Source organism: Hyaena hyaena, unplaced genomic scaffold (assembly GCF_003009895.1).
Source record: "Hyaena hyaena isolate Hyena2069 unplaced genomic scaffold, ASM300989v1 scaffold_508, whole genome shotgun sequence".
Lineage (NCBI taxonomy): Eukaryota > Metazoa > Chordata > Mammalia > Carnivora > Hyaenidae > Hyaena > Hyaena hyaena.
The window spans coordinates 1,413,094-1,433,312 of record NW_024081139.1 but is presented as its reverse complement, the minus strand read 5'-3'; positions in this window follow the sequence as shown (position 1 = coordinate 1,433,312).

Below are 20,219 nucleotides of genomic sequence, written 5' to 3'. Positions count from 1 at the left end.
TCTGAAATCTCATTATCTTAAGAGATCTTTCATTAACATTTTTATGATTGTCATTTCACACATCTCTATTATTATACATACATACACGTGCATAAAATTTTACTTAAATTGAATCATTACACTTGCCATTTTTATTGTGGATAAATTATTTTTTCTTTGAAATTTATCATTCATATACAAAAATATGAAGACAGATAGCTAATGTGTTTGTGGTAACAATAAGCACTCAGATTAAGGAATAGAACATTCATAGTACTTCGATAGTGCCCTGTGTTTCTTCCTAATTACATTTCCCTTCCTCTCATCCCAGGAGGAACTTCATTTTTTACTTTGATACTAATCTTCCCTTGCTGAAAAAAATAAATTCAGCACCTATGTATTTATTCCTAAGCAATTATTTTTTAGTTTTGAAAAACTGAGCAGCAAAGCAGACATATCCATAAAAAGAAATCAATTACTGCCATTGCATGAAGGTTCCCGGGAGGATGCAAATAGGATAGAATCTCTCCGTCTCACTGAGTAGTTTTAGCTCCACAGAATCTATTATGACTTTCCTGGGGACTGGCTCATCCTTCATGAATCTGGAATGGAGAGAACTAAGATGGAAGTATAATGGATCATGGCAGAGACATGCAAAGGGTGTTTAGAAAGGCAGAATAGCTTCCAGGCCCATGCAACTTGACATCAACCTGATTTAATATGTTAACAGAATTTAAAAAGAAAAAGGAAGGAATAAAAAACAAAACACCACAACTCCCTGCAAATGAGAAAAGGGATTGATCTGCAATGGAAGCATGGGAAGATGAGAATTCCAGGGGCAGATACTGGCCGTGCCTTTCTTGCCCCAACAGGGGCTGAAGCAGTCCTGGTCCAGGTACCCAAACAACACTTTCCCAGATGCTGTGGCAGATGGGATCACTCCTTCCTGTGGAGATGGATGTCACCAAGGCTCAGGGAGCATTCATTCCCCAATCTTTATGTGGAAGGATTCCCTAAGAGAAAAATTCCTGGCCTCTCTTTCCCCAGTTTACCCCTTCTAGCAGGAAAAGAAATGTGTTATCTAATAAGTGAAATGTGGAAGAGAGAGATGGCACTCTGCCACCTTCTTTGTCTCTCTTTCTCTCTCAGTGTCTCCCTCTTTGGAAACCAGTCTTCCCACAGAATGCATGCTTTTTCGTTTTTCTGCTTCCCGGTAGTCAGGGGCCTGGCTATAAGGGAAACTGGTATTGAGCAGTTTTACTAGTGATAATGTCATTTGGTCTAATTCAGCGAAGGAATAGCATCAAGTGCGCTTAGTAAGGCAGCTAACGCTGTGTCTCTACATTTTGAGCTGTATCTGTGTGACTCCATATTTGCTTTTTAACTGGTACCAAACTTTCGGGGCAGGAAGGATAATATATGATTGTTTAAATCATAGATATATTTAATTTCTCTTGTTCTGATTCATACTCACCAGGCAATCTTCACGTAATAACTCACCTCTTCATGAGTCTTGATTAAAGGAAGATAAGGTATGCACCAGAAGATTTTAAGTGCCTGGCTTTCTTACCAGCCCTACTTCTCCTTGTAATTAATACATTGGCATTTTGTCTTGATAATTTACTTTTGTGATCTTGGTTAGTGTGCATCTGCCTTAAAGAGATGTGTCTGTTCATAGAATGGTGTTAGAAGTTGTGAGCAAAATTGTCAGACAAAGCTCCAAGATATTTCAGAATTCAATCCAATATGGTTTTAATACCAGGAAGAGTTGGGTAATTTGATTAGTGTGAGAAAATGCAGAAATACCTTACATTCAAGTATCTTTACACCTAGATATGAATATATTTACTTGTCTTAAGAACTAAGGAAAGCAAAATCCAATTAAGAGGCATGACCACCTGGGTAGGACTCTAACCTGACTTGAAAATTAGATAATCATGTGATTCATTTCTAATGGTCATGAGCTCCATGAAGTTTTCTTCTTTCACTTAAAGTCCTTATTATAGTCTGCTATATTCTACAGGGTTCAGCATGTTTCATCCCTATCAGAGACAGGATCCAGTCTTATCAGGGGACTAGTCTCAATTCATTGAGAAGCTGAGAAGGCAGCTCCAAAAGTTGTATGGTGATATAACCCCTAACATTTTGTGAGATAATATATGTTTCTTCCTTTGTGGAAAAGAATGTTACACTCTAAGAAGATTTAGAATTAATTGTACAAATGTTTTAGAGATCCAAAAGCTATTATTAATATTTTACATTAATTAATGTATGCATACTTGCTATATTAGATATTTATAAAGTAGAGGCACCAGGGTGGCTCAGTTGGTTAAGTGGTAGACTCTTGATTTCAGCTCAGGTCATGATCTCATGGGTTCATGAGTTCCAGCCCTGCATTCGGTTCCTTGCACTGACAGAACTCCTTGGGATTCTCTCTCTCTCTCTCTCTCTTGCATTCTCTCAGCTCCTTCCATGCCTACTCCCTCAAAAGAAATAAACTTAAAAATATATCTGCAATGTATAGGACACTTTTACACCTGGCTAATTAAAAACTGATTTATTATATACAGTATTTGAACATTTAAAAAACTTAAAGGAAACCATTTTTAAAGTTTCATTTATTAATTTTCTAAGTATTGCTTAAATACTTGAAAAAGTGTGCTAGATAATTTATGTATGTGTTGAAAGAATTTGAGCATTTTAAATGTATTAATGCAGTTTAAAATGTTAAAAGCAGTTTAATTAACAAGGTTTATAACCCCTTTTAGATAGTAATTAAAGGCCTCTTTTAAATTGTGAAAATTTGCTAGTCCTCTACATGGGATAATAAGGTTTATAAAATAAACTGACAACTGTAAAGAAGAACTAATCCTTGTTTCCTTATAACTATAATAAATTGAATATTTAAAAAATTAACAAACCATTAAGGATTTTCTCCCCATGTAAAAACCAGTCTGGAGGAATAAAAACTCTTATTTAATAGAAATAACTTTTAGTATCAGACACAAATTGACCTCAAAACGTTGAAGCCAGTGCCCCAGTTAGGCCATGGCAAACTCACTAGAGAAGGCCAACCTCGGATGTTGCTTTGGGAGATGGGCAGCTGACCTTTACCGTACTGCAATCTGACCACATTATTGGCAATTCCCTTCCTTTTTTGAAACCTTGACAACTTTTGAGGTGCTTTATTAAAGTAAGTTATTTCATTAGAATAATGCATATCTTTTTATTTATTTTTAATTTTTTAATGTTTTATTTATTTTTGATAGAGCACAAGCAGAGAGAGAGAGATGGGGGAACAAAGGATCTGAGGCGGGCTCCATATTGACAGCAGTGAGCCCAATGTGGGGCTCAAACCCACAAACCGTGAGATCATGACCTGAGCCAAAGTCCGACGCTCAACCAACTGAGCCGCCCAGGTGACCCTAAAATAATGAATATTTAAAATACAACATATCATTGAGATTAAAGCACACACTTTAATTAATCACAGGCTCATATGGTTCTCAAGCAAGTCAGCTCTGTAATAAGGAAGATAGGCTTGTAATTTTAATAATAGAATTTACCTAACTGCCTAATGGCTTTTTAAGAGTTTGCACTTCAAAAGAGCTTTTGTCCTCTCTCTAGGTCCTCTTGTGATGCATGAATAGATCACTAGTTTTTAATGCAAGAAGGGTTTGGAAACTAGACAGATCTTGGTTTAAAACCAGTTAAGCCTTAGACTAGTTCTGAAAACTCGGGCAGATGTTCAACCTCTAAGTTCTCACTGTCCATTGGGAATAGTAATACCTGCTTTATAGGGTTGTTGTGAAGCTTAGAGGTATTACATGGCAAGAGATGGCACACAACTGGCCCTCAATGAGTAAGACATGATTCTCATGGGCAGTGTGAAGTCAGGGTATGCATGTATTGTTAGGTGAGAAAGGGTTAATTTCTGCAGTGGGTTGAGTGTGTGTGTGTGTGTGTGTGTGTGTGTGTGTGTGTGTACACAGAGGACCAGCTGCCTCAAAAATATGCCGCTGCAGTGAATCATGGCTGGCTGCCAAACAGAGGCTCCAAAGCCCCTTGTACAATGTTAGGCAACGATCTGCATAGTGTAAACGATACCCCACAAGAACTCTAACTTCAGACTTCATGGGGTTGAAACTCTGGCTGCATACAATCTCCCAGAGATCACATATCCTATATCCATTGGAGTGAGAAGAATCCCTAGGCCCAACAATTACCATACACTAGATTTGGGGCTGCCTACTTTAAGTCCTTAAGGTCTCCTTCATTCACCAGCCAAATACCCTGGTGTTAGTTTTGTTCATATAGCCAATGGCTGCTTGAGTTCTTTTTTTTTTTTTAATCATGATTATTTGTTGCAAAATATGAGACTTTGAAACTCTTGTGGAAACTGTAAAAAGTGGTTGTCATCTACATACTGTTGTGGTTGTTGAAATTCTCAAAGTGTCATTTTATATCAGGTGCCAACACTAAACAACATTAAAAGAATCAAATACAATGAAATAGAATTGAGAGAGAGAGAGAGAGAGCTTGCAAAGATGTTGACAGTACTTGGATAACGAAATGTGAGACTTTTTCAGAGAGCTATATGAAAGGAAAACAATTCCCTCTATTTCAGCCTTACTGAAACTTATTATTCTTCAATGAAGTCTTTGTACATCTAAAGACACCTTCTAAATGGAATAACAGAGATGAGATCTAGTGAACTACAGAAGAAAATTGAAGACCAACTCCATGAACTCAAGAACATTGAAATTAAATACTTTACCATGATTTGAATACACTTTGCTGCTATCTCCTCTTTAGTATGCCAAAAACCAAAATTTTCCAACTGATAAACTGTATCTTTAAATCCTTCCCAGGCTGGTCCAGAGGAAACTGAATGTTTTAGGCATTGAAATATATGTTGATTGACTAACTTTAAATTGCCTTCAAGTGTTAATTATGCTTCTTACCATGATGTAGAATTTGATTGAGTGAAACTATTTTTATTATACTGTTTTAGAGAAGTTCGCTTATTTAATTTGAAAAAATATGTTGACAAAATCTCCTAAGGCAATTTTTAGACACTGGGGAGATGAAGGACAGAGACTGCCGTTAAGGAGGTTACAATCTAGTGGAGAATATAGGCTAACAGGTAATTATGACACACAAGTTATGTGTTAAAAGAGGTTTCACAGGGTGTTATGGAAGCATCAATGAGGGGGACTTAATTAAGCCTAGGCCTGTCAACGAGTTCAGTTTTAGGTGTATGCTGTTGAAAATGCCAGAGTGGTCATCAATAGAAGGTGGATGTATCATGTTGCAATTTTGGAGCAAGTAAAGGTTATAGATGGAACTCTAGGGACCATTCACAATTAGGAAAACAATCAAAGGCCTCTAAGAAGCATTCAATATGTAAATTCTATGCTAGTCCTTATGATTACTTTCAAGTGTACATGAAGATGCCTTTTACCCTAAAGTATTTAGAATAACTTAAGAATTAAAAGAGAAAGAGTTTTGATGACAGATTTGGTCAGGAAAATGTAAGAAGGAAGCAAAGTCTTTAAAAACTTAAAATTTCTCATTTCAATTGCAGAGAAACTTTTGATTAATCTGTTTAACACAATTTATAAAATTAATAAAAATTAAGTCATAAAACTATTAAAGAAATGAAAATTTGATCATAAAGGTAATATAAACAGGTTAAGGTTTCAGTTTAATTTAGTTTACTTAAAATATGTATTTTAGTTATATTCAGACCTATTTAAACAGGTATATGTCATTAATAGAAAATTTAGGAAAATTAAGAAGTAGAAAATTATGCAGAAAATAAATTAATCATAATTTCATCTGTTACTCCCTTCTTAACATCTCTTACTATTTTCATATTTTCTACAATATATGTATATACATACACATGTGAGTTTCCTGGTCCATTTTAATTTGCGAGACATAAAAAGTATTCTTCTGGTCACTACTCCTTTAAATATAGAATAGCAGTATAACTTAGTAAAAAGAACCCAAATTTGAACTAGCTAGGTCCATTTTGTAGTCACATGAAGTTGAATAAATTGTTGAACTTTGAGCTGGTTCACCTGGCTTAAAAGTCTAATGCTATCCTTCACTGCCATGTAAACTTGAGCAAATTTATTTACCATCAGGAACCTCAGTTTTCTATAACAATAGGACAAGAATTCCTATTGCTTATAGAGAATGAGTTGAGGAGAGCAAATATTGATGTGACAAAGGCTGACAAAGTAGTCCAATTGAGAGATCGCCATTTTCTTGATGGGCTTGTTGGCAGTGGAGACAGAATGAAATGGATTTGAGGTATATTTTGCAGTAAAATTAATAGAACTTTCCATCAGGCTAAATTCAATATAAGGGTAAGAGAGAAATTTGAGTCAAGGATAAACTTTAGGTTTCTGGTTGAAAAATGTATGAATGGTGGTTCCATTTACACTTATTGAGAAATGGTACGGTGTTCCATGACTGGGAGCTCCATGTTGCACACGTGAAGCTTGAGATATTCTGCAGCCTGGTTGAATATTGGCATCTGGAGTTCCCAGTAGAGGGAGTTTGGGCTAGAGAGGTACTTTTAGGTGTCATCAAGGTAAAAATGCAATTTAAAGCTTGAGAACTAATTGAGATTGTATATGGGAAGGGAGAGACTGTGGAGGGCAAAAAAAGGAATAAAAATAACCAGAAGGGACAGAATGGCTCAGGAAATGCAGCTGCTTCTCATTCCATCATCTCCCAGTGCCCTGCAGGGAGAAAGAGCTCTTGAAATGAATCCCACTGTCTCTTTCTAGGGTTAATTCGGCTGGGTAGGGAGGGGACAGTAAAGACATATATGAAAGTCTTAAATAGAAGCAGCTGCTGAGTTTTCTGGGTAGTAATTTGATGACTATTTATTTAGCTTCAGTGAAATAATTTTGTTGAGTAGATAAAACAGTTTACAATATTCTTATGCTGGTTGTATATACCTATATGTCTTAACCAATTTTTTTTTTTAATTGGATTGGTAGATTTATAGCAGGACATTGAGATGTTTTTAAGGTGCAAAAAACTTAGGTATGCCGTATGTTAAGTTTGAGTTAGCTGAATGAACAAACATCACTGTTAAAATTCTAAAGCATTACATATCTGTTAATGATTGCTCATTTCTATTTGTGCTTTCCACATTGTAATTACATAAAATGAAAATATATTGGCAATTTACATACACTGTGTTGGTGATATAGAGTGATTTTTGGTTCATATTTAATAAAAATAATAAGCCAATGAGAGTTTAAAATTATCATTTTATGAACTAAGAAAATTGTCTTCATTTTATTTATTCTGCTGGTAAAATTGGGACCTTTTTCTCCCCCTTTCTTTTCTTTTTTTCCTGAGGAATGAAAGAGATGGAAATCTAAAGCATCCCTGTTATGGTTTGCACTGAAGTTCCTCAGGTAAAAAACAAGTTCAGCAAGTTTTAAAGAAAAGACCTGTTAGTTAAGTAGAAGACAAATATTTTCATTAGTGCTGAGTGGAAAGAGAAAGTTTCATGTGACACGTTTAGTGTTCGATCACTTCTCACCTGAAGCCCTTTTAACTCCGAGAAAAGGCAGAAAACAAAATAATGAAGTTGAAATGAGGAGAGTTTACATCAGCAAAATATTTTCTTCTCACAAAATGCAGAAAGAAGAGATGGTGCTATTTTATTCAGCACCTTTGTAGTTTCTCATGTGAAAAAGAAACTCACGCAATTATTTTGGATATGTCTTTGACTAGCATGGAACATTTAAAGATAATAACTAAAAAGAAGATGTTAAATATAGCAAGGAAGATTGGGAGAGGAAGGACATTCTTACAGCCCACTGCATGTGTGTGTGTGTCGTGGAGATTCAGGCAACATTTTATCTCACGGACCTCATCTCACACCGATATGGCACCCCGAAGGTTTCATTTACCTCCTGGAAGAGATGTGAAGTCTGGACATGCCAGAGCTGAAATAAGGTTTTTTGGGATGAGCCTCAAGAACAGAGAGAGATTTCTCTCAACAGTGGTCCTAGTCATGGGGAGCTCAATTTGAAAAGGAGAAAGTAAAAGTGTTTCATTTTAGACCTGCCAATGTAATTATTAGTGAGAAGAGTTGACTTCTATTGGTTGTGGTACCCACAACCCAGCTCCAAAGGAAGCTTGCTCCATGAAGATAAATCAAGAACTCCCATAAAAAATTTGTACAGGAAAAGCCTGTGTTCATGATCACAAACCGCTGTGATCATGAACCTATTAAAAGATCTGTTAAGCTGGCTGGAGAAAGACTAGCTCACTCCCCCACATACATGTCCTTCTCCTCCTTCATTCAAGGGGGAAGTGGAAAAGACTATGGGAATAAAAGAGGCGCAATGGCAATGCAGTCATGCCATGGTTTGCCTACATCACTACGAGCAACAGAGTCCTGAAATGGAGGTCAACATTGGCAATGGAAGTTGAGCCACTATATTGGCTCGTAGAACAAAGTTCTAATGATATCCAGAGACTGGGTGGAATAGGCTGGACCATTTCAAAGGAGAGAAGGGTATACAAGCTTGCAGTTTAAAAACACATTAAAAAAGGGGCGCCTGGGTGGCTTAGTCGGTTAAGCGTCCGACTTTGGTTTAGGTCATGATCTCGCGGTTCGTGGGTTCGAGCCCTGCTTCGGGCTCTGTGCTGACTGCCTGCTCAGAGCCTGGAGCCTGTTTCAGAGTCTGTGACTCCCTCTCTCTCTGACCCTCCCCTGCTCACGCTGTCTCTCTCTCTCTCTCTCTCCTAGAAATAAATTTAAAGAAAAACACACATAAAAAAAACAACAACTATGGTAATTATATCACTCTTTCCCTCTGCAAACATAATTCTCTCATTAGGTGGAAACTGACATCACATATTCCATTCAGAGGTTATATTTAAACTATCAAATACCATTATGGTTCAGATACAAGCAAAGTAGCATGGATGTTCCAAAGCCTTGGGACAGAACCTGGAGAGCACGTGCTGCACCAACCTTAATGCTTTATTTTCTAGACAGTGGGAAGATAATGAGAGAGTGGACAGGGTGGTTGGGGAATCAAGGGCTCAGAGCTGCTGCTATTTACCAAGTAGTTCAGATCTTTTAATATGTTAATGACCAGCATGACCATATCACTGTTTGCCAGATGACCATAAACTGATGAAATTAAATGACAGTTCTCAAAAGCTTCTTCCCTCTTAAAACTTGAATCAATGGTGTGCAGCATATTTTTTATGTTTTACTTCAGAGAATGAATCTGAGCATGCTTCCTTGATTATTCGTCAAGTATTTATTTTATTAAACATCAATTTTGATGATAGAAGAGATTTTAGAACTACTTATTCTGAAACTTTCCTTATACCCCAGATCTATAATCAAAACTGAATTATTACCAAATGGCTTTTATAGGTCCAAATCAAGATTTTACTCATGTATTGAAATGTTTTAATGTATATGTGCATTTGAAATAGCTCAAGACCGTTACACATAAAGATTTGGGAAGAATTCATTTAGCACAGTCTTTCCAAGCATGGTTTTTAAAAATGTAATCAGAATAGCAAAGAAGCTTTACTGATCATAAATTGTAAAAGAAATTGCTAGTAGGAAAGATGAATTTTTCTTCCACTGATGCAAATAGGGGAAGAGTCTGACTTGGTTACAACTCAATCCTGCCAGCACGTCTAGATGGAGTGCTGTCACGTCTCTCCACAGAGAGGCATGCACATTAACCTGCTTTCCAGCACTGGGCTAAAGTTTGTTCCTACCCTCTTAGGAGCTTTCGGTTGATTAAGGGTCATGTTTTCCAAGGGCCAGCAAGAACTTGTGATCCTAAGAATCAAGACTGACTTAGTCCAGTTAGGTGTCTGAGAGTTTTCTTGGTCATGGAAGAAATGGAAAAATGTTATGGAATTTGGAGAATTTTCTTTTTGGAGAATTGTAGGCAGAATTTAGTCCTCTCTTCCTGTGCTTTTTCCCAGAGAAAGAAGGATGATTTTTTTTTAAAAAACCCATTACTGAGTAGATAGATGATAGATAGATAGATAGATAGATAGATAGATAGACAGACAGACATAAAATTTTTAAAAATCACAATGTGATCACCAATGAGCCATGAGTGAAATCTTTGTATTTTTCCTTTTATTTCAGCCAACTCATTATCTCTTCCTTTTCTGGTTCATCCTTCCTTCTTTATTTCAATCTTCTCCTCCCATCTCCTCTCCTAGTCTTCCTTTCTTTGTTAAAATCTCTCCTCCATCCCTATCCTGTTCCTTTCTTGCTTTCTCCTTTCTCTCATTCCTTTTCTGTTCCAACTCTAACTCAACAATGCTTCCTAGTCCTTCCCCTCCTCCTTTAGCCCTTCAGCACAAATAACCAAGCACAATGTTGGAAATTTGTCTGTGGAGAGACAAGGGTATACAAGAAAGATTTTATGATGTGGATATTGTAAAAAGTTTGAAGTCGTAGAATATTCAGCTTTTCCATAGTTAAGATCATTTGAACAAAGTATATAAAAAGGATACAGATTAAACTAAATGTGCCTTAGTGCTAACTAATTAAACTAAGTGAATACTCATGATTTGTTTTATCATTTTTGCATTAAGAAAATTTCTCAAATGGAGGATAATTACAGCAAGAGCCTAATTAGATGCTAACAGACCATACTCTTCTGTTCTGATGCATTAATGATTTCTTTTGTGTTATAATTGTTGCATTCATCAGGGCGAGTTAAGTGTTTCTTTTTCAGTATTCATGAAGAGGATGCCTAGTGCAAAGTGGGGAGTCTGACTTAAGAACAAGTCAGTTATTTGAAATGAGTTTGATATTTCTAGTCTAATTCACTGCAGTTTTATTATCTGCATTGCAAAAATGTCTAAAACATTTGGCACTACTGTTAGTTTTAGCAGAAAACATGTCTTTTGAAAACCACCTTCCCCCCCATTCTATTCAATTGAGAATCTCAAATGTACTTGTACTGAACTATTGCTGATTACTAACGTACTAATTATTTTGTGATGATTGTCAAGTCATAAAAATCATATCACATTGTCATTTTTATTCTGTAAACGAAAGAACGGTAGGATAAATGCATCATGATTTATGGTGTTGAATCTGAGTTAACAGAGGAAATTAGTAGCTACCAGTTAGCACAGATTTATAAAGTATAATTATGTCTACTGTGAATGTCCAATGATCAAAACATGATAGGACTGAGTATGAATGTGGACACATAATACAACTGTATGGTTCAATCACAGCCATCTTCCAAGGTGAAAGACAAAAGAATAAGAAAGAAAGCAAATTTAACATCTACAATGCCTAAATACACCTAGAGGAGACAAGAGTCTTTTGTTATATAACACAAAGACTGTTTCTAAAGATCTCTTACAGAGGATTACTTTTGTCTTTTTAAATCAAAAATAGTATATAAACTAATATTGTAAACCTAACTTTGAACCTTAATAACTAGAATGTGATTTGTCATAATAATATCAAATCATTCAACTATTGCTATCAATAGAATTGAGGGACATTCCCCCATATCAGCACTTAGTGTTTAGATTTAAGAAAAGAATGTAAGATCATGAATGTTTTGCCTCTATAAAAATTACTATGGGTAGCAACTTTTGTCAGAAGTAGGAAGGACAAGGGTGCCTAGGTGGTTTAGTCGGTTGAGCGTCCAACTTCAGCTCTGGTCATGATCTCATGATATCATGGTTCATGAGTTTGAGCCCCACATCGAGCTCTGTGCTGACTGCTTGGAGCCTGGAGCCTGCTTCAAATTCTGTGTCTCCTTCTCTCTCTGCCTCTCCCCCAGTCATACTCTGTGTCTTTCTCTCAAAAATAAATAAACACTAGGGATGCCTGTGTTAAGTGGCTGACTTCAGCTCAGGTCATGAACTCTCATGGTTCGTGAGTTCGAGCCCTGAGTTGGGCTCTGTGCTGACAGCTCAGAGCCTTGAGACTGCTTCAGATTCTGTGTCTCCTTCTCTCTCTGCCTTTTCCCTGCTCATGCTCTGTGTCTCAAAAGTAAATAAGTATTAAATTAAAAATAATGAATAAACACTAAAGAAATTTTTCAAAAACAGCAGGAAGGACAGAAATGTGATTGAATTGTTCAAAGTTGGAACTATAACATTAAAATTAACCAGGTTACATTCTTTCTTAACCTTCTAGATGGAGAAACACTAAACAACACTAGGTTTCCTGGCTCAAGAAGAATCTGTATTTGAACCTCAGTCTTCTGCTTCCCAGTTCAGTGGTCATTTCACTCACTATATAGGTGTGAAGGAGCTCGGATACAAAATTAGACTTGGAAGTATTATGATATGCTGAAAATAAAATTCCCTTCACATATTTTCTGAGTCTTTTTTTTTTCAAAAGGAAAATGTAGTTATACTTTTATGACCAGAAGCCACTGATCTGAGAACCTTAACTGTACAGAACACAGATGAGTGAAAACATACAAAAATACACAACTGTACACACAATCCTTGCATTAAATCCTCATGCAAACACAGACATCACAAAATCCTTACACTTAAGCTCAGGGACTTTTCTAGAGTCTCATTAGAATATATTTCCTCTGATTCTGAGTTTGGTTCCAGCATCTTGCTTCTAGTGATTTTCAGCCCAAAGTAAATTAGAAAATGTGTTCCTTTGCTTTTGGTAGGAAGGAGAGCAGGGAACAAGGAAGGGGAAGGCTGAGTAGCTTGTTGCAGGCACATGCTGACCAGTAAAAGATAACAAATGAACCAGTAAAAGCCAGTCTGACAGTGAGACAACAGGAAGTTATATTACAAACTCACTTAGTAGAGAAGCTAATAACCTACTTATTTACATAAGCTGTGAGATCAGTGCTGATCTTGAGGACACTTGAGCGCATTCACTGGTAAAACTCAAACATGTTTAGACAAAACAAATACAGACACAAAAACCATAGCAATCCCTATAGGCCAGTATAGGAAAGGGCTGAGACTGTGCCCCAGCTCTCGGGCTGCAGGTACCTGTCTGAAGGGTCAGGCAGGAAACTTGCTTCCTGCTGGTTTTTGTAACTAAGAAAATCTAACATCGTGTGTGTGTGTGTGTGTGTGTAAGTATGGAGGGTGCTGATGGTGGTGGGGGTGGGGCAACATCAAGAAAACTCCAAGTTAAGAAGGATGTAATACTGATAGTTTCAGAATCTAATCCCAACATGTCTGAGAAAGGTAAGAAAGCAAATGAAACATAGGAAGCAAGATCAAGCCTCTGGAAGGAGAGATTAAGAAGACTACTAAGGCCTAGCCAAGAAGATGGGGTTTGGGGAAGGATTTTTAGTTCTAAATATAATTCTAAATTGGAATGTCAGGTAGGAAAAGCAGAAGCCAGAACCGGTAGTTAGTGCTGGAGCAGTAGAGTCAATAAGGATGGGCTGCAACTAGGGGACAGGGGGATTCTCTGAAGCCCTGGCACCAAATAGGCTCCGCCCATCTTGTTGCAACTCCTGTATTGCTACATCAGGAGTGTCTCCACACCAGCCTGGGGTTGAGCCTGCAGAAGAGGGGCATCAGGATGTAGCGAGCAGCTGCAAGGGAAGATAGGGGTTCGTACCCATTATCTCTGATGAGGCAGATGGGGAATTCTCTTTTCCCCCCATCCTTCCTTCCTTCCTTCCTTCCTTCCTTCCTTCCTTCCTTCCTTCCTTCTTTCCTTCCTTTCTCTTCTTTTTCTATTTTATATAATTATTACTTTATCACCTATAGTCATTTCCTGTAGCCCATTATAGCTTTGCTCCTACACGCCTCCTTTGTGCTGTCGTTGGCAAGTATATTACAATTATATGACATTTCTATGTGTTCTAGGCCCAACAATACACTTTACACACACACACATACACACACACACACACACAGGCTCACACACACACATAGCTATATATAATGTATGGTTTTATATATACATAAAGCTGTTTATATAAAGTGTTCTCATAAATATAAAATGTATTATTGAGTCTAGCACATATAGCAACATTTGGTTATTTTTTTAAATTTAGATCTTTAAAAAAAATTTTTTTTTAATATTTTATTTATTTCTGAGAGAGAGACAGCATGAGCAGGGGAGGATCAGAGAGACAGGGAGACACAGAATCTGAAATAGGCTCCAGGCTCTGAGCTAGCTGTCAGCACAGAGCCCGATGCGGGGCCTGAACCCACGAACCTTGAGATCATGGACCTGAGCCAAAGTCTAACACTCAACCGACTGAGCCACCCAAGAGTCCCTAAAATTTAGATCTTTTTATTCGTATTATCTATGTGAAGTGACACTGCCATCATGCCTTCCTTTTCTTCCTTGGTCATACTTCCTTTGGTGCTGTGAACATAGTTATAATGGCTACTTTGAACTCTTTTTCTGTTAGATCCAGCATCAGGTCACTGTCACAGGCAGCTGCTGATGTCTGCTTTTTTTTTTCTTGTATGTGAGTCATACCTTCCGGTTTCTTTTCAGGCCTCAATTTTTTTGGGTGGAAACCAGACATTTCAGATAATATATTGTATCAACTCTAGGTACTGGCCCCTCCCTTCCACTTTGGGACTTGTTATAGTTATTTGCTTGTTTATTTGTGTAGTGATCTCCTGGGTTATTTTGGTGGAATCCATTTCCCCCACTTGGTGTTAAGGCTCCAATGCTGTTCCTCATGGAGGCACAGCGTGGGGTGTGCTATAGCCATCCTGGGGTGACCACGACACTGGTAAGGTTCTCCTCTACCTTTTCCCTGACGTCAGCCAGCTGGTAAATTCCACTAATTGCCTGCCGGTTCTGGTATTGTGTTCAACAGTGTCCCCAGATTCCTCTCTCTACAAAGTCATCCAATCAAAATGCGATTTCTTGAAAGGAATAGTTTCTGAGGTCAGTGATATTTGTTCTGATCCCAAAATGACTCCCCAAAACCACTATCACCCCAGGTTCTCTTCTGAAAATTAGCTGTCCACTGTCCACTGTACTTTCATCAGATCCATGACACTCTTCACACTTGCCTCACACCAGCATGCTGCTCAGGGAGAGAATTGTGTGAAAGCTGAGACGTCTGCGGCATCGCTTCAAAGTTGACTGTAAAACAAAATAGATAGCTATGTCGTCTGCATGAGAAGCTACGAGGAATTTGAGGTTGGAGTAAAAGCATTGAGAGAGAAGAGCAGGTAAGAGGAGGGTCAGTCAACGCGAAAACCTCAGAGAAAGGCAACAGGTAACAAATAAGCAGTTTTAGAGGAATCAGAGAATTTCTAATATTTGTTTTTGAGTTGTATGTGCTGCTCTTACAGAAATCCCTTCGGATCCTCTGAGATTTCAGTCAAAGGCAACTACGAGCGTAGGCTTGTGCTGGCCGTACTTTGAGAAGGAAGGAGTCTTCTTGAAGGCTGCCATCCTTCGGAGAAAAGAATAGCATGCGTGGTATGACGAGATGATCCATAAACTGATTCAGAACTCTAGAAGAAGTGTGGCCCCTTCTTTTTCATCCAAATAATCCCCAGAAGGATTGCACAGGGAAAACAGATCTCCCCACCGTGTATGGGAAATAAACTCAACTTATTCTATTGAAACCTCAAAGGACGGTGTGACCCCAGCCAAATTTAGGCCACTCACACCTTTCAGAATGCTCATGACCATTTTAAGAGGAAGGTATACAGAAAAGAAACTGAGGCTTATAGAGGCAAGGTCATCTGCTCATCATCACATTACAAGCAAGCGGTGAAGGCAGCATTCACACTCAGGGGGGCCTGACGCCAAAACCCCTGAGGTAGGTTCCTTCTGTTATTCTTCCGCCCATGTCAAAACCCTTTCGTGGCGGTCATTGCTTCTGAATGAAGTGCGCATTCCTCTGCCCAGCATTTAGGATCTCCCTTAATCTGGAAACCACAAACTTTTCTAATCTTAACATTATGACTCTTAAAACTAAGGACTAGAGGAATTTCTCTGTGACTGTGGCTCTTGCTCTCAAATCTTGCATTTCTCTGAACTGCATTCATCAACCTGGACCAGCTTCTCCCTGTGGGCCTTGGCAGAGAAGGACTAAATCACCTTGACACGGAGGGCAGCTGTCCTTGATCTTGTGAACTTTTTCATGCTTTTTTGCTGGGCAGCTCCTGTGCCGCTGACTTCCGTTTGTCCAGCAGGGCACCTGCCTGTTCCTATTTGCTGGGCTTCTCGGATGCTGTCGTCTGTATTCCTGCTAGAGTCCCCTCTCGCGCTTGCCAGCGCATTCCCCGCATGCTTAGTTCCGCTTGGCTGCCTGAATTTACATTGCCTTTTGACGGATCTTCCCTCGAGTTCCAGTCACACCCTAATTGATTGGTCTAGTGTTTAGGTTCTGGCCATCCCTGCCCACTCCCATAACCGAATGTGGCACGTTTGTGAGACTGTGGGTGTGTAACACACTTGATCAGTTCATGGGATGGGTGGCAACCCTAGCCTGAAGAGAGAGGCTGTCGAAGGGAGGGAAGAGGGGACGTGATTTATAATGCTGTCAGTATATGTGCAAGTTGGGAACAGTAAAAGAAAGAAAAGATCAAGAAAGAGAGTACACCTAAGTAACATAAGTTTTTGGCTGCTACAGGCTCAGCTTTTACGTCTGATCTGAGGAATGGCTGTTGGGACCTAGTTAATTAAGTTAACATATGGTCAGCCTTGCAGCCTACATTGGCTGCTGCTACGTTTTGGGCCACCTTCCCTGGAGAAAGAACCAGCTCGTCTCCACTTTGGCAGGCCTGGAAAGATTCGTCCCTGTGACCCAGTGCTAACGTGATGGTGGGTCATAAAACACCATCAACGTAAAACTTACACCAAAAAAAAAAAAATTAATAATAATTTCATTCCTGCAAATCATTCGGGAAAATACATGTAAGTTTGCTAAATCAAATATATTATCTTCCAAATCTCTTTTTTAAGTCAGTTACAGTGATGATAAGCTAAGAAAAGCATTAAAATGATAGAAACACTTGTATGTTTAAAAGACTAACTGTATACGTTATATATAGATGTTTTATGTTCCTGACATGGTATCTCTTCCTTTATTACCATGAATAGAAATCATTTAGTACTCCTTCTAAGAAAGAATACTGATGATACAAATACAGTAAAACATAATGGCAATTGTCAGTTCTTTGCAATGAACAAAAGGGTTCATCATCAGAGAAAGCAGAGACACTAGTTTCTTTTTTATTCATTGGTCAATAGCATTCATGTTACTAAATATGAAATGAAAAATTACTACATCTCTAGTTTGCCACATACGGTTACACCCAATACACATACATATAATAATAACATAAGAATAGAAAATCCAGGTTGCAATGGTAAACCTTTTGTAAAAGCTGAATTCTAACCACAAAATCACAGGGTTTTTTTTTTTTTTTTTTTTTTTTTGCATAAAATGGTTGGCCGGTACATGGTAGCATGAGGACAGTAGTGAGTTTGGATTAGCTAATATTTTAGAAAATGATTTCTAAAATTAAATATTTTAATCTAATCTAAATAAATAAAGGTTTTATTAGTGAATTTTTGGGCAAACCTGAAAGCTTTAGAGCATAGCCAGTGGATTGGAAGGAGCAGCAGATGAAGACTAACGTCTAATATTCATGGTAACTATCTTCTTCCTGGTTATATTGTGGACATGACAAGAAGCTAATGTGGAATAATAGAAGAATTCCTGAGGGATCTTTATAAGAAAGGTAGGCTTTAGCAGCTATTTGTAAATGGAGCCTGTACAGTATGTTTCAAAGAACTGTAAATTAAGACTTCTTACAAAGGGAAAGCGTTCTTAAATTCTATAAATTCTGCTTTCTGAAGAGGAAGTATGCTAATGAAGTTATAAATTCTTTGAGAGTCAAAATTACGCTAGAATGTAATCTCCTGTTAGAGTTCTGAGTTTGTGGTAACAATTCAATAAATATTTATCAAATAGGACTGGATTCTTTGTACCAGTATCGGCTGGTGAAATGAATCCAAGTCTCTGAACTTTGTACAGAGGCTGGGTTTGGATAAACTTACAGAGGAAAGTCTTCTAGGGGGTTTTATGAGGGTGCTGACTGAGGCAATCCTTTAATCAATAGCGTGGTGTACAAAGGCAAGTGTGGGTGCAGGATGTAAGCTTAGGTCATGAGATGGAAATGATGTGATGGGGTTTTCTTAGGGACCTTTGCCGTTGCTAATCTGTTCCTGCTTCAGCGATTCTTTCAGTGACCCAGGGCTTTGGCTGAGTAGTGCCAAGAAATAGCTGGCTGACGGCTGGGTTGTTTTACCAGTGAACAGGAAAGAAGATGGTAGTATCCATTCTTTTCTCCACTTCGGGGTTCAGACAGAAGTCTGTCTCTGTTCAGTTATCTGTCCTCCTCTGTTTGGCCAAGTGCTTCAGAGAAGAGTTGCCCCAAGACTCAGGGAATGCATTTTGACTGCTTTGTTAATCAGCTTAATGATAACCCACAACCCTTGGACCAACTACATTTTGACTGCTTTGAATCAACCACGACAGACTCATACTCCTTGCCAATAACTGATGCATACATGAGATGACACAGGGTTCTAGAATCACCAGGAATAGCCTGCTACAAAATTTCTGGGAGAGGTTTTCTTCTTCTAAGGAAGACCCAGAGAAGGGAACAGTTTCTTCCTCCTCTAGAAGAAGTAGTAACTGAATACAATGCCTGGATTTGCACAGCCATCTTGCACTCATGAGAAGATGAAGCCAAAAGACAGGAGCTTATACCTTGTGTAGATCAAAAGAACAAGGTGCAAAAATAATTGATTCCTTGATGGCATCATTGAGTGGATGAATTGCTATTTTGGGACTTACTGTTATGTATAATAACGTATTTACTTATATCCTTACTCTTGTGGCACTTCCGGTTGAATTTTCTAGCTTGCAGAGGGTGGCCAGAATTGGCAAATAAAAATGTAGTTTGCATAGTTAAGCTTGAATTTCAGATAAATGATGAATAATTTTTCAGTGTATGTATGCTTAATGTGGTATTTGTCCCATGCAATATTTGGGGCACCCTTACACCAAAACTTTATTTCTTGTTTATCTGAAATTCTGATCTAACAAGGCACCTTGTATTTTATGTGCCAACATTAAGCTTGTCATTGAGAACAGTTTACCTAATTCAGGGATGAAAGGCTTTGCTCAGGTCCTACTGGCTACGTATGCTCTTTCAGAGGTAAAAGGTGAAATAGAGTGACCAGTTATACTTGCAGTATACATATTTGGAATTCAGCCTCATATTCTCAAGAACTAATAAAAATGTCTACAATACGTTTTTTTCCCGAGTTTTGTTGATGTATCCTTACCAGGATTTGAAATATTATTATAATGCAGATTAACTGTAGAAAGAGTCAGATCCTGAAGTCTCCGTTTCTTTACTTACCACCTATTCGGGGCAGGAGAAATCTACCATCTGAGTCCCAGTATCTCACTATGTAGTTATGAGAAATTAACAGTGTACATTTTGAGAAGCACCGTTTATGCCAGGCACATATTACTTCAAACACAGTAACTTTCTTTCTTGTATTGATTGCAAAGAACTCTCTTAGGTATACTTGTAAGAATATTACGCTAAGAAGCAATAGAAACTCATTCATCCAAACAGGTACCGACGCTGCTCCTTCCGTCTGCACAACTTGAGCGGAGTGAGTGCAATAGGATGTGGACAAATGAGTTGCTTTGTGCCTTGAGAACCTTGTATCAACTTACTGTATAGGTGAGTGGGTTTTTTAAAAAAATACATATATATTTTAATGTTTATTTTTGAAAGAGAGAGAGAGAAGGATAGACTATGGGCAGGGGAGGGGCAGTGGGGGAGGGAGACACAGAATCTGAAGCAGGCTCCAAGCTCTGAGCTGTCAGCACAGAGTCCGTCGCGGGGCTTGAACCCACGAATCGTGAGATCATGACCTGAGCTGAAGTCAGACGCTTAACCAACTGAGCCACCCAGGCGCCCCTAAATTATTTTTAAATACTTGTTTATTTTTAAGAGAGAGAGTGTGCAACTTGGGGAGGGGCAAAGAAAGAGGGAGACAGAGAATCTGAAGCAGGCTCTATGCTGACAGCAGAGAGCCCAATGTGCGGCTCTAACTCACAAACTGTGCGATTGTGACCTGGGCTGAAATTGAAAGTCAGATGCTTAAGAGGCTGAGCCACCCAGGCGTCCCTAACTGAGTTTTACTCTTGACTCTGAAACTGATGCAT